The sequence below is a fragment of the Euprymna scolopes genome, chromosome 8 (assembly GCF_053919585.1).
Source record: "Euprymna scolopes isolate OS-2025 chromosome 8, ASM5391958v1, whole genome shotgun sequence".
NCBI classification, from domain to species: domain Eukaryota; kingdom Metazoa; phylum Mollusca; class Cephalopoda; order Sepiida; family Sepiolidae; genus Euprymna; species Euprymna scolopes.
Window position 1 is genome coordinate 124,556,733 of NC_136489.1, and position 16,356 is coordinate 124,573,088.

General features: G+C 37.1%; 2 protein-coding genes and 1 pseudogene across 4 annotated transcripts in view; 2 read left to right on the plus strand and 1 right to left on the minus strand.

Moving 5' to 3' along the window:
* LOC145283752 (ubiquitin thioesterase zranb1-B-like) overlaps positions 1-16,356 on the plus strand; it is a 578,310-nt gene that overhangs the window by 247,875 nt on the left and 314,079 nt on the right. The window lies entirely within an intron of this gene.
* LOC145283754 (protein D2-like) overlaps positions 1-16,356 on the minus strand; it is a 197,704-nt gene that overhangs the window by 150,031 nt on the left and 31,317 nt on the right. The window lies entirely within an intron of this gene.
* LOC145284288 (U2 spliceosomal RNA) lies at positions 11,633-11,765 on the plus strand (annotated as a pseudogene).

Sequence of the window (16,356 nt, forward strand, 5' to 3'; positions counted from 1 at the left end):
AGAAAGGCCATTTTAAAAATGGTAAGTAGGTTGCATGGAGAGACCTGTTAACCGTTATTATTGGGAAGTAATTAAATTTTTGTCCAAATGAAGTACTAGTGTATGTAATACTTTATTCGTTAACATCAGTATTATTAATACACTGTCTAAAATACTAGTTAAGTAGTATTCTAAAACTAATAGCGATTCAAATTTATTTGAGCATAGTGGTTATGTATATCAGTCTTGGCCAAGGCCATCAGAACTCCTCTTTGGTATATTTCCAACAGAAGTTGGATTCTGCAGTGGCTGGCAGAGTAGAGAATCGATAAATAATTTTACTTCAAAATATACCCAAAATAACCGATAGTTGCCAAATCTGCAATTAAAGAAAATAGTTGTCAATTTAAAGTTCTATGCCTCTAAAAAAGACATCATATATATATATATATATAGTGACAGCCAATCGATTGAAAACTGTTTTTTCTAAAGCTTATTAAAATCTATTGTTTCTGAACAATTTTTGGTTTTATCAGAAAGATAAAACACTGAAGTTTATTATGTTAAAAGCTGAATAATATATTACTTTTCTATAATTTTTAATAGAATTTCAAGTTTTAAATTTTTCAAAAAATTGCGTTTGACCCAGTTTTCACCAACTGTCAGCAAAACAAAAAAAAATTTTTAAAGGGTTTTGAATCAGTTAAACAAACTTTTTTTATGTCTAAACAAAAAATTTACTATGATTGGCTATAAGAATATGCAAAAAAATCTTAGCATGATCTCATACATTTTAGGAACACTGTGCTTACCACCGCCATCTTGGATTTTAGGTATGGGAACCCAGTCGCATCTAAATATTTATTAAATCATTTTCATGAATTTTAATGTAACTAGACAGGCAAATACATTTTTTAAATAATTGAATTAAATTATAATTACAAACACCATTTATGGTAAAATGTTATTTTTAGATTTATAATTTTTTTTTTCATAATAATTGTGATCAATCAAGCTTTAAATTTTTCCTAATACTTGTTAAAAATAAAGAAAAACTGCTTTTTTTCTATTTTTACACCAAACATAAATGTTTAGCATTATATTTCTCAGTTTTAATATCACTTTTAGTCAGTTTTTAATTTCATGATTAAAATCATTTTTCCTTTCTTATTTTATAATAATCAATGAGCCACACTCTTTTCCCATAAACTAGATCATACTGTATTTTTCCCAATCCTTTATTGCATAAATCAAGTTGACAAAGACTTTTTAAAAGGGCCGTTTTTGGTAATCCTCTGGCGGGATGCAACTTGTTGGAATGTCACAACTATCATCTACGGAAATCCATGTTTTCATAGTTATAGTTAATTTTCAAAAAGGGGAGGTAACAACTTTTTGTAAACCGTAACGGGCTACCGTATCTGGAAAAACCGTGATACGCATCTACAATTAATACTTATCATTTTCACACACTGTTTTTTCTTTAAAATTTTTTTTTTTTTTTTGTATCGATTCTTTATGTACTGGTACATGGAATGTTTACACATTTTAAAATAAATTTTTTTTATTTATTTTTAAAGATTTAAAAGTATGTCTATTTTAGTGCTTTCGTAAAAAAAAGTATTTTTTTTTATCCTCATCTGAAAGATAATAATTATTGGTAACATATTCAATGAATCTCACACTTCAAAAACGCAAAAGATAAAAAAAATTGAACACATTCAAATTTCGGATGTCAACCTTCGATATCGAAGGCACCCTGTAAATTTTTTATTTATTTATTTATTTATTTATTTTTTTTATTAATTATTTTTTTTTACACTTGTTCACCCTCCTACCACAAAATGAGTGTGTACTTAGTGGAGCGCTTGGACTTTAAGGGGTCGAACAAGGGACAAATGAGGAAGGCGGTCATGAAGTCCCCAAAAATATGTATACAATGAATATGAAAAAAAACTAACACCCATATAAAGTGCATTCTTTACTTGTAATTCGGTGAAAATTTTATATTAATTAGATAATTATCTGATTTTTGGCAGATTTTAAAAGACACACTGTTATGAAAATAAAAAAAATTCCATAAATTTGGCGGTCTGTATGTAATATATATATATATATATATATATATATATATATAAAGGCCCGTAATAATCTGTAAAGCTTCTTAATCGTTTTATCTATTTCACTCGTTTATTACCTCCCCTGCAGGTCAAGTAGGGCTTTGAAAAGACAGGAGAGAAGTGTATTTGGCCTACAAAACATACCTGTGCATTGTGTAGAGCTGTTTCAAATGATTTAATGTAACACAATGGATGATCTGTAAATATCTCCACTGGATGATCTGTAAAAAGTTGGATATCGAAAGCAGCAGCAAGTCCTGGTAACATGTTTACCAGAAAAAACAGTTGGAAATAAGTCGTACACCATCGACTACAACTGTGCAATCCTTATAGCCACGCACCTAGAAAAAAGAGCTATTAAACCTGACATAGTGATATGGGACAAGGAGAAAGAAGCAACCTTAGTAGAAGTCAGTGTCCCCCAATGATGCTGGGTTAAACAGAGCTGAGAAGGAAAAGATAACGAAATACCAAAGTCTTATGTATGACATAAAAAGAAACTGGAATCTTAGGAAGATCTCCATCATTTCAGTTATTATAGGAGCAACTGGACTCGTGAAAAAAAAAATTTCAAAATCTACCCAGTGAACCAAGTGCAAGAGAGATTCAAACAATTGTACTTAAAGGGACGGTCAGAATTTTAAAAATGACCCCTCAATTGGAATATCTGAGTTAGCGGGTGAATGAACAAACCTAGAAGAAAATTGAAAAAAAAAAAAAGTGAAGGTAAAGCCTGGGAAGGTAAACCCAAGATTAAACAGAACCATGTCAGCCTGGCAGCAACAAAGCCACTATTGGACTGATTGTCGAGGACGTATCCCTGACTGACGTGAACAATGACAACTCAAGCTTGTGTATATCCGGTAGATATCTCACTGCTGATGCAATTCTCTATTTATATAAGAGCCAGGTACGTCCAAGGATGGAGTACTGTTGCCACATCTGGGCAGGAGCTGCTAGAAAGGACTTGTCCTGCCTTGATAGAGTTCAAAATAGACTTCGTAGCCTCGTAGATGTCCTTTTCTCTTCCTGCAACCTCTATCTCACAGAAGAGATGTTGCGAGTTTGTCTCTGATGTATCGTTATTTTCATGGAAAGTGTTTGACTGTCTATGGTCCCCCCTTGCCTAACTTTCACAAGAAACACTCGCCTAGCTGAAAACACTATCAATAATTCCCCCCACTCTTTATCTGTGCCAAAACCTAAACATAGATTCCATGAACAAAGCTTCTTTCTTAGAACTGCACGTCTGTGGAATTGTCTTCCGTTTTCCTGCTTTCCGGCTGACTACAATATGGTTGTGTTCAAGTCTAACGTCAATAAGTTCTTGATGAGCCGTTCCATATAAGTTCTCAAATTTACCAAATTTTCATTACTAATGATTACTATATTGTTCAATTTCTACTGTACACTCTTTAACCCTTATCCTTGAGTGGCCTCTTGGCCTTGATAATTTGATGCCTGTAAAAAAAAAAAAAAAAAAATTCAAACCCTTGAAAGAACGTTTGTATCTTTTTGTCAATACATCATTAATATCATTCAGGGATTCTCCTGTTCACAGTAATTAAAAGAAAGAAAAAGCAAACAAATAGACCAGTCTGCCATTTCATGAAATTGATAGACTCGTGTGTGTGAGACAAAATCTGATTAACTTTACACTATAATTGGACAGGTGACCTAAATTTTTCTAATGTTACACCCTCTGTACCTCCTGGCTTTCTTCAGGTGTCTGGGAATTTAAAATTTTGACTTTTGTATCTATGTTGGTATATTGTTAGTGTCCCTGCTCCACTCACTTGTGCTAAAGAAAAGGTTAAACTGTTAAGTTCTAACTAGAAAGGCGCACAGCATTACCCGGTCGAAAGATACGCTTAAATATGTTATTTTAATATTTGCAATTTTCGTATTTATTTATTATCATAGAACCAATTCTCTGTTGATTATTATATTGTACCCAATATATAGTAATGCCTACTCCGGCAAGACCCAGTGGTAAAATATGCTTAAATATATTTTAATGCATACAGATTTTGTATTTATTATAGAGCCAATGCTGTATTATTATATTGTATACCATATATATAGTAGTGATTTAAAAGGTTAAAAAAAAAAAAATGACTTAGGTGCCATGATCTAGAATCGAAACCAAAACCTAGTGTTCCATTCTTAGTCGTTGTTTGAAAAGCTTTCTAGAAATTATGTCATGACGTTAAAATTCGAGACGATGATAAACAAATTTAGACTTTTAGTATAATAATAATAATAATAATAATAATAGTAATCGAAACTGAAATTGAATTCCTATTTGAGTAGTTATCGACAATCCCTCATTTCAAAAATTCCAATAAAGATTGACTTTTCTTTGTTATCTCTCCATATATAAAGTTAAGTCTATTTTTATTTATCTCCTTCACAGGAGGTGAGACACAGTCAAGTGTGGATTTGATGAAAGTGTTTATGTGGTACAAATTCAATTCAAACTTGGCACATCCAGGTTTTCAATCCTTGTCGCCAACCACTTAGCAGCCAACTTCAACCATAAAGTTAAGTTTGGTGATATATTTATATACTAGCAGTTCAGCCTAGCTTTGCTCGGAGCCTATGTACTGTTCATAACTTTATGTGTGTTTATGTGTGCATATATATATATATATATATTAAAAAGTTTAACTTGTGTTCAGGTAACCTACATCTAAAATTTCCAGTGTTTAGACCCAAAATTGGCGGAGGAGTTTGGTAGAGTCTGCAAAGGTCAACTCTTTCAACTTTGACCTCTTGGCAGCCAAAGTTTCACCCCAAAACTGATTAAAAACTTTCTGCATGTCTGAATACCCTTTATGTAAAATTTCAAATGTTTAGACACAAAATTGCCTGAATAGTTTGCTAGAGACGGCAAAGGTCAAATCTTTTGAATTTTGACCCCTTGGCCGCCAAATATTCAGCTAAAAACCGATTAAAAAGCTTGCCCTATGTCTGAATGCACTTTATGTAAAATTTCGAATGTTTAGGCCAGAAATTGTCTGAGTAATTTGGTAGACTGCAATTTTTTTTTTAACTTTGACCCCAATTTTGACCCGTCAACATTTATTGTTTTGGACTCCAATCAAATTAAAAAGTTTGATCCATGTCCAAGTAACCTACATTATCAATTTCAAGTGTTTAGGTCCAAAATTGGCAGAAGAGTTTGGTAGAGTTTTCAAAGGTTAATTCGTTTCCCTTTGACCCCTTGGCAGCCAAATTTCTGGCCGAAAATCGATTAAAAAGATTTTCCCAAATCTCAATACTCCTTATGTGAAATCTCGAGTCTGTAGACTGAAAATTGACAGTAGTTTGGAAGGAAAATGTATACACACACGCACAGACATTTTCACTTTTATAGATATATAGATAGATTTTTGTGTTAGGTAAGTGCTGAAACTAATTAACCGATCGTTTGGAATTTGGTGGGAGGATGTCCAAAAACCTTTCATGAAAATTCAGATAACCTTTGTTTTTTTATTTTTTTGTGAAATTTTGACAATGAATATTAGACCTTGATTAATTTCTAAAATTTCGGTTGCTTGAGAATATTTTGACAGGACATAATATTGACACAATCTTGTGTTTGAAATGTCAAATATTTTGAATTGCATCGGAATTGGATCAGTAGTCATTAAGCAATATTTCTTGAACCCCTGATTCAGGTATTTTTCTTGAATCAAAATCATTGACTGTTTTGTTTCTGCTTTTTTTTTTTTTTTATCAAAATTAGAATATGGATTTTAGGTATATATATATATTTTTGTTTTTAATCTTCTGAAACTGACAGAAAAGTGGTGCAAGACTTTTATGTTTGTGTTAAATATATTAAAATTTATTATTAACTAGCAGAATATTCATATTGTAAAGGATATTAGCATCGGGTGGAATTCCCATGAACAGCGTTTCTTTCCAAAAGCTTCCTGTCTGTGAAACACATTACTATGGAATTGCTTCCCTGAAGACTACAACATGATCGTCTTCAAATACTTGTCATAAACTGCCCTCATAAGTGAATTAATTTCGTTCATTCCATTCATAATTTTTTATCGTCTCATAATATTCTTAATTATCCATCTCACTAACCTTTATCCTTGAGTGTTTTTTGCCTTGATAAATAGCGACTAAAAAAAATGGATAAATTTGTAAGAATAATGTAGAATGAAGTGACATTTAGATGAGATTTAGCAATAAATCTTTGTTTACTGCCAATTATATATATTGTGTGCGTTTAGGCGGTATTCTTTAATTGAAGCAAACGTTAAGACAACTATTCATTTGCTTGATTAGACGTTTATTTTTTTTTATTTTTCCGATTTTTATCTTTTTAGTTTAAAAATAACAAATACTAATAATAAATATGTACCTCAAGTACTTTAGATTATTTGTCAAATTATCTTCCGGTGAAAAAAAAAATCACTAGAAAAAACAAAAATTCAAAACAACTGAAAACCCTGTATGCAATATCATTAAAGATCAAAACACACACACACACACACACACACACACACACACACACACACACACACACACACACACACACGACCTTGTTTGTCTCTGTTTGAGGAACGGTTCCTACCAAACTCCACTTCCAGTTTGACGATGGACACAACGGCAAAGACGTCACTTTTTTTTTTTTTTTTTTTTCACGTTGTCTTCCTCCTTCGTGGTACAGGTTCGAGCCTACCTGCCTACTACCACTTTTTTTTTTTTTTTTTTTTTTTTTTTTTGCTCAACACACACCTCCAAACACCCGGGCACCCAGGCTAGTATTAATATATAGATGAAATCTGAGTAAATTTAAATATCATAAGGGGTCAAAATTGATAAAATTGAAACTTGGCCTGTGTAAGTCGACTTGAAGTGATTTTCTACACATGCGCAAATATACATTAATGCCGGTTAATATTTTGTGTTTTAATATCAATCTGTTGGTAGCTCAGATAGTAACGAATAATGCTGAAGCACTAAATGTTTTAGTTTTGATTCTAACTGATGGCACTCCAGTCCATTTTTTTTTTTTTTTTTTTTTTTTTAAATTTTGAAATCACTCTTATATATTGGGTACAATATAATAATCAATAGAGTATTGGCTGTATAATAATAAATATGAGATCTACTTAAATTGAAATATCATATTTAAGCATATTTTACAATCGGCCCATGTCAGGCAGCCACGACTACATATTGGATACAATATAATAATCGATAGAAAATTGTTTTTTTAATAATAAATATGAAATCTGCAAAAATTTTAATATTTTCCAAATCTAATTTTCATTTCACCGTTTCACTGAAATGAAAATTAGGTTGGGAAAATATAGTCATCCAAATAAGTTGAGAGAGAAGCTAGCTAAGGAAGAACGATAACTCAATGTTATTAGTATGTCAAAACGAAATAAAGTGAAAAAAAAAAATGGAATAAATAAACCTTCGAGTCGGTTAAGTCCATGGTGCGTTTGACCCAGTAGAAAACATAGAACGAAAAGGAACGTTCAATGCCATTCCAGTTTTTTTTTAAAGCAACTACGAAGTAAAGAAAACCCAAACCGGTGTTTCTTCGTACTGTCCCTTGTGAACGATTCCGCAACAGTGTAAGTGGTAGCGGGAGTAGGAAGAATTTATTAGAGAAAAGATTTTACAACTTCCATTCATTCTAACCGATTTTGGCAGTGAATAGAAATATAGGAATCTACAATTATCGAGGAAGTGTAGAGGTAATAGGCCTATAACACACCTCAGATAATGTGCTGCAGTTTGTGCATATTACATTTGCATGAAATGTCTTTCAATCCTATTAAGGTCAAAGTCACAGGGGAAAAAATGAGTTCATTTTATATATATATATATATATATATATATATATATATAGGGATTAATTCTAGTGATACTGAAACTGATAAAAATCCCCCCCCCCCCGACAAAAGGAGGGTGGACATGTAAATTCACCCTTGTCCGTTTGTCCGTCTAGGCTTTTCTCAATAACTATAACTTGGAATTTTTTAAAATTTTACACAAACATTAAACATGATATGAGTAAAAATGTAACAGAACGGATTTTCCAGGGAAAACTCCGGTTACCCCCCTCGGGATGCTTTTCTTGTTAAAATGGCTAAAATTAACACTTTTGTGTTTATTAAAAAAAAAAAAAGTAATGTCTTGGATTTTTATAAAACTTTCTGAAATGTTGTAACTAACAGATTTCTAATATAATTTTGTTTGTCTATACTTCGCGATAACTCTTGGGTGTGCACCAGGGGCTCTTTTAGAGCTAATAAAAACACTCCATTTTTGGGACTATTTTACCATATTTTCCCAAAATTTTCTGTGTATGTCTATTTAGCAGTTTTGCATGGTACTGAACTCAAATTTAAATATGTCAAGGCTTTGGGGACTTTGGGCGCTAAATGGGGGGGGGGCAAATGATGACCAATCATTTTTTTTTTTTTTTTTTGCATGGCGCAGAACTCAAATTTACTATATATTCAGGCCTAAAAGTGCACCGTTTGTTCATTTTCACCAGGATTTAACATCCCCTGGTGACTTTTGGGGCTAAATGGGGCGGGGGCGGCGCAAATGCTGAAGTTAGTCAGTTTCTTTTATGCCTCGTTCACTGTGCACTCACGGGGGACCATGCATGTTTCACTTTTTAAAAATTTTTTCTCTTTCACACTGAGTCACCACTTACCAAGGCCAAAAGCCCATATGTAGATGACGGTTAGTGAGATTGTTGACTGGATGATAACCAAAAACTATGACAAGATTAGAAAGCATGTATAGAATTAGAAATTCACAAATTGACAACTAAGTATTTATTAACATTGGACTTGAAAACTAAAGTCCAATGTTAATAAATATCTGTTGAGTTATCCTTAGAGCTAATCAAACATCATCTACAGCATCATACCATCAAATATATACTACATATTCCCTGCTGTGAGCCTGTTTTCTCTGGAGTATATGATCTGCTTGGATTAAATCTGCTGTTTACTCACTGAAATGTAACAGTTGCTTCTGTTGCCTACAGATTATTTTGTGGTTCTTTCCCCACCGCTATCCTTAAATACTGCCCTGTGCTGCGACTGAACAGATCTAACCTGTGACAACATACATTCACATTAGACCATCAGCATAATCACACTGGTGTTTTCTCAGAGATGTACTGGTGATCTCCTTTCACATTGTGTTCTGCAGTCCTGAACGTGCTGCCTCAGAATTGTGTAAATGAACATGTATTACTGTCACATTTTCAGAGTTCTGTATTGTCTAACTATCGTGATATTCCTCAGTTTTATGCATTCCTTAATTAGTAGCCTCTGTCTATTGCTAACTGTTTTATAAGCATGGCTTAATAAAGATATAAAAAATCGTTCTTAATTCTTTAATAATACTGTTCCATCCATCTAACGATCTCATTAATCCCTATTCCAAAGTGCCTTTTGACTTGGGTAAGTTGTGAACCATTTGCATAGAAAACAAAACAGAAATGACCATGTTTTAGTTAGCTGGGAAACAGCTCCATGGTATTGTGTTCTGCAGATGGGAAGTATGTTGAAAGGAAGTTTCGTATGACTTTAGGTTCACAGAAGAAGACCAGAAAGTTCTTGGTACTGGTTGCAACTAGACGAGTTTGTATATTTCATCTGTTTTTAAAACAAGTTCATAGAGAAAATAATATTGGAAAAACTAATAACACTTAAAAGTTTTTATATAATAACTAGTCGCCCGGGTGTTTATAGGTGTGTGTTGAGCAAAAAAAAAAAAAAAAAAAATGAAAAAGTGCTAGTGGCAGGTAAGCTCGAACCTGTAGCCATGAAGGAGGAAAAGAACCTGAAAAAAAAAAAGTGACGCCTTTGCTGTTGCGCCCATCACCAAACCAGAAGTGACGTAGGTTTAAATTAAGGCTAGACAATCGAAAAGAGGGGATGACTTTCGAAAATATCAGTGAAAAAAAACGACACCTCCCTGTAGAAAAGTGCCCAGTTGATGGTGAAGGAATTAATGTTTTCAGTCAATTTTTTTCAATATTTGTTGTCTGAAGGGTCGAGCTTCAAAATGATACCGATCTCGTGAAAATCCATCACCTCTGTCAAAAGTTTTTGCGAGACATACGTACATACATTTAAACAGACAGGTGAGATTTATATTATAGATGAGCCACCACTTATCAAGGCCAAAAGCCACTTGATGATAAATGTCAATAAGATTGACAGATGATAACCACTACTATGAGAGGATTGGAAATGATGGGTAGAATTTGATTGTATAAGACTTGACATGGGACTTGAAAATGACTGTTATAGTCAGCTAGGAAGCAGTCTTGTTCTATTCGCGTTCTACAGATATGGAGTTCTTGGAAAGAAACTCTGTTTATGAAAATGATTATTTGTATGCATATATTTTACTAACGTTATTCACTGGCATTGTTTGGAGAGATATATTGCTGGTGGGAAGTTTTTTTTTTCTTTAGAAGATTTGTTGTAAAACATCTCTATATATAGGATTTTTATTTTCTTTTTGTGGAAGTCTCTAATGGGACTTTTTGGCCGTAAGAAAAAAAAAAAAAATCTTAAAACGGTTTAATTGCGTCGTTTTATTGGCTCGCATCTTGAAAGGCATCCTGTATTTACTTTCCATATCACTTTTCTCCAATAATAATCTAACGAGTCAGAGGATGACATAATCAAAGACATCGTAAATGTAGATGTCTCCTCTTGGGAAAATGTCAAGATGTTCTCAGGATTACTCATCTCGCTCATTTCCTTAATGAGTTGTCAATTTTGAGTTTATTTTTATTTACAGTCGTCTCAAATTAACGTGCAGATAGAACTGCTTCCACTGTATTTGAAAAGAATATGATACCCCAAAAGAATCGAGTACATTTTTTGCAGAGGTGTGGAGTTGGAATCGAACTTTGTTTTTTAATTTTTAATTTTTTTAAGTTGTACTTGCTTTTTTTTTTTTTTTTTTTTTTTTTCTTTTCTTTTTTTTTGTAAATGTTGTTTATTTTTTTTAAAGGTAGTTGAATTTGGTTTGTTTTATTTTATTTATATTTTTTTTTTAAGAGGGTTTAAAAAATTTTAAGAGTCACACTTTAGTTATCGTTTTTTAAGAGTGGGTTTGTTCTGAAGAGTCTGGCATGAGATTTTTTTTTTTTTTTTTTGTAAATTTTATGCAACTGATAAATTTTCATAAAAAGAGGCATGAATTGTAAGTACACATATTATTAAACTTTTGGGCCCACGATAAAGAAGGAATTGGACCTGGTAATTCACTCCCATTCGTCCGTTCATTTGTTCACACTTTTCTCATTAACCACGCCTTGGATATTTTTTAAAGTTTGCACAAACATTAATCATGGTGAAAGTAAATTTTTGCCAAAACATATTTTCTGGGATAACTCTGGTTGCTCCCCACTCTCTAGAGGAATTATAAGAGTAAAATTGCCCCCAAATCGTTCATTTTTTCGCATTTTTCTCAATAACCATGCCTCGGATTGTTTTTAAATTTTGCACAAACGTTCTTGGCCTTTTGGTCAAGATCAAAGTGTAGTATCTGTTCTTCAGATGCTGCACTTCCATTTCTTGTTCTCTTTCGGTGGAGGAGAAATCCTTCACAACTGAGACAATTTTTATTTTTGTATCTTTTCTCCACGTTAAAAAACGATCCTGGTGTCTAACTCTGTCCCATGGGGAGGCATAGTAAATAGGTACAAACGTTAGTCATGGTGAAAGTAAAGGGACCTCACATGCTCGGTTTGTTTAACATACAGTTTACTTGTAAGACATGTCGCTGTGCAGTTTCTTTGATTTAATTCTGTACATCTACATTGACACAACTTCAGTTTCTTCTATTTTTCAAACATGATTTTGATAGTCATATTATTTGGATTCTTTGGATTACTGTTCTCATCTTGAGTGTGATTTTTGCAACGTTTTGGTTGATGTAACCTCCAACCTTATTCAGGTGTATTTTGTCTAACAAGGGAATGTTTCTGTCAAACTCGGAAATCTGGACAGAATTTCGAGCGGAACCCTTTATTTACTTCATGAGGTAGCATGTTCTTGTACTGTCTGTCAGGACCCGTGGTGCAGTGGTTAGAGGACTTGGAAAAATCAATTGTAAAAGTGACCTTCTCCTGAAGGTTGAAGGTTCAATCCTCAATGTGGGCGACTGAAAGATACAATTGCGAATTACTTAGGACCTCTATCCAATCATGGCTGACGGAACAAGAGCATGCTACCCCCGTGAAGTAAATAAAGGGTTCTGCTCGAAATTCTGTTCAAATTCCCGAGTTTGACAGAAACATTCTTGAGTTTGATAAGATACACCTGAAGTAGGTCGGAGGTTACATCGACCGAAACGTTGTGAAAATCACACTCAAGATGAGAACAGTAGTCCGATGAATGCAAATAACTAATCCTCATCTCAAAAATTCAGAAACATTATTACTTTTGTTTCTGTCTCAAATTAGTCACTGCCGATCGTCCCATAACCTTAATATTTTCAACTGCCAAGAATTATACTATTCCTGCTATATGATGAGGAGAGTTGCATTATCTTACATAAAGAGGTGACTCTGTGCCAGAGATGTTATTTAAGAGAAAAGACAGCATACTCGTCAATAACATTCTTGTATATTATAGCACTTAATTTTTGACATTTGTCTGAGTGAGTGGCTCAAAACTTGATTTATTTTGCTTTTCTTTGTCCACACATTTAGTAAGCAGTTTCGCACGTTCATGCTATCCAATATGCTGTCTGCCGTCGGCACCAACCAAATTAAACTTTCATCGCCGAGGCACATTTTGCGAGGCACATTTTGTGCAAATTTTCATTAGTACAGACATGTTGTTCTTGCTAATAAGATTTCGTGGCAGTAGAATGTGCAAAGATTCAAGGCTTCATAAAAATGATGAGACATTATCTGATGAAACACTTTTATGCCAAATTCTTTCATAAACATTTCCCCGGCCTTCTTGGCCCGGGTTCAAAGATCAAAGTGTAGTATCTGTTCTCTGATACATACACAGCGATAGGCAGTCGTGTTCTGGCGACACATTCTCGTGCCCGGAGAGCTTGTTGGGTAGCGTTCTGTCCGCACCCCCACTTTGTCTGTCTTTCTCTGCTCTCCCCCCTCCCCCACGGGGGGGGATCCGAGCTGATAATTTACGACCTTCCCGCGAGGGAGGGTCGGAAACACTTTCTCTCTTCCCTCCACTAACCTCCCACTCCCTCTCTCAGTTCTATCTCCCCTCTTGCCGCCTTTGGCGCCACTTCTTTTTGGCGCCAAAGTCGGCTCCCAATTTGGACGCCGACTCTACGTCACTCATTTTGGTGAATTATACAGAAGAGAGAGAGCTTTTTTCAAAAATGGACACCCCCAGCCCGGGGACCACCAATACAGATACCCCCAGCCAGGAGGCTACCACAAGAAAAACTGCTCCCCAAGAGGACGGCTCCCCAACAGGGGAAGCAAAAAGCAACGGGGCATACCGCCCGGACACGAAACCGAAGGACGCCCCCCAGAAGGGAGAAAACTCACCAGCAGCTCCCCAAGAGGGCGACTCCCCACAAAGGGGAGAAAAAACAATGTTGGACAGGGCATCCCGCTCTGACAACAAAAATCAAGAGGCAGTAGCCCCAAAGGACGATAAGAGAGACAGTGCTCCCCAGGAGGGCTACTGCCCCAAAAGGGGAGCAAATCAAGAAAACGAGGGGGCATACAGCCTAAACCTCCCCAAAACAAAAGGGGCAAAAGCTCCCAAGGACAATGCTCCCCAGGAGGCCGACTCCCCAAAAAGGGAAGTATTTCCTGGAAGAAGTATAGAGCAGGGAGAGTCGGTCCCAAAGGAAAGCGGAAAGGGAAATGCCCCTCAAAATAGCAACCCTTCCGCCAAGGAACAGCAAAAACAGTCCAACCTCACCAAAGATCCAACACCAACAAGAGGGTTGGCATGGGGGAAGACTGTAGAGAAGCAACTGTCCCCTCAAGAGTATAAAGACTTGTACTTGACCAAGTACAGACAATACATAGAGGGGGCAGAAATTAAACCAGTGCCAGGCGCTTGGGAGGCAATCGAAGACAGAGTGCTCTCCCTCATCATCTCGGATATGCCGGAAAACCGCCTCCTAGGGATGAAAAAGGAAGACATGGCAGGGCTCCTACATAAGCTAAATATCCCGGTATTATACCTGTACCAGAGGAGCTACGCCATGTGGGACATCCTCCTACCCACCAAGGAAGATGCAGAGAGACTCTCCCTCCAAGAAATAAAGCATGGGAGAGTCAAACTAACACCTGAATACCAGGGCAAGAGAAGGACTCGGGTGCAGGTATTTAATGTGCCAACCCAAATACCTGCGGAAGTATTAGGATGCCTCTTCAGCCAGTACGGTGAGGTAGAACAGGTGACCCCAATACGGTCAAAAACTGGGACTCACCTGGGCTGCTACACAATAGCAATGAGGCTGAAGAGGAAAGGTTTTCAGGCAATACCACCGCTGCTGACATACAAAGACGCCAGCATAACGGTAGTGGTGGAGGGCCGTCGTCCACACTGTTGGTTCTGCCAAAAGCAGGGCCACATGGCTAGGAGTTGCCCCCAAAGGGTAACCCCTAATCCAATAACCCAAAAGGCGGTCACATCCACTGAGACAACGCCCGCACCAAAACAGGCGGCAACAACCCCTGCAACTGCAGCACCAACCCCAGCTCCAAGGAAAACTCAAACCACCCAGGAGGCCAAGGGGGAAGAATGGAGCACGGTAGTGAGACAAAAGCGGAAACACTTAATCCCTTCTGCCACCGTCCCACCACCAGCCCAAAAATCGAGGCAGGAGCCTCTGCAAATGCAGAAACAACAACAGCCACCGCAGCCAATGCCGCGGAAACAACTGCAGCAGCAACTACTGCAACAGCAAAATCAGCAAGTGCAGCAGAAGCAGCAGCAGCAACGACACCAGCGAGAGCAGCAACAACAAAAACAGCTGCAGCAGCAAATAGAGGAGCAGACACAACCAACGGTCCCCACACCAATCGAGACGGGGATCAAGCGGAGAAAAGACTGCTCCTCTGAGGATGAATCCGCAAGTGAGAGGGAGAGGAACTCAACCTCACCTCTCCCCGGTTCATTCGAAAGAATGAAAAAGAAAAACAAAAGAAGAAAAGAGGAAGAAAAGGTGGCCCCCACTCCCTGTGAACATACACCACCCCTAACAACAAAATCCACTTCCACCCCCAAACCACACACTGCAACAACACCAGACACCGCACCAACACCAGACACCGCACTAACACCAGACACCGCACCAACACGAGACACCACACCAACACCAGACACCGCACCAACACCAACACCAGACACCGCACCAACACCAAACACTGCACCAACACCAACACCAACACCAGGCACCACACAAACACCCGTCCCCACACCAAGGCAAACTGAGCCACTACCCCAAAAAGAAAATGAAAAGAATGAACCGAGGGAGAGGAGAGACTCCTCTGCCTCTTGCAGACCAAAGGTCCTTGCCCCTGAGGAACTATGTTATGTAGACCCTCTATCTGTGGCCACAGACATTTCCCATCGGCAGAGGAAAAACTTAAAACCTCTGCTCGATTACAAACAGATAGAGGGGAAAGATGTAAATATCCCCTCAAATTTCCCGGACGCCCCACTCCTAATAACCTTTGTCAGAACTCCAGAGGCCTGCAAGACCAACTTGTGGACAAGGCTGCAGGCCGCTGAAGGGGCGTTTCCGGGAATTGAACTGGTTAAAAAAAATGACCCTTCTCTTGATGAACTGTCAAAACAATGCAAGGGAAGGGTCCCAGTGTTGGTCCATCCGTCACTCTATAGGGCCCTTAAATTGACCTACCCTTTGGATGTCGGCGGCATTGTGAGAGAAGGTCAGGACATGAAAAACCTGACCACCTTGAGCATTGCACACAACGTCGGTGTCCTTTCCCCGGCTGACTTCGGAGCTGAGTGTAACACACCTTAAGGTAGGTACCATGGCTTTGAATTTGGCTAGTCTGAATGCGAGGGGCTTGAGATCATCGGGCCGGGCGGCTCGCCTCCGGCACGACCTCTTGTCCCTGGGAGTGGATGTCGCTGCGATTCAGGAGACGCATTTCGTTTCCTCTGTGGACTGTCAGGTGCTGGCCCGAGACTTTGAGGTTTTCTCAGCATATGGCAGCCCGCGGGGGAAGGGAGTTTCCGTGCTGGTTAAACGT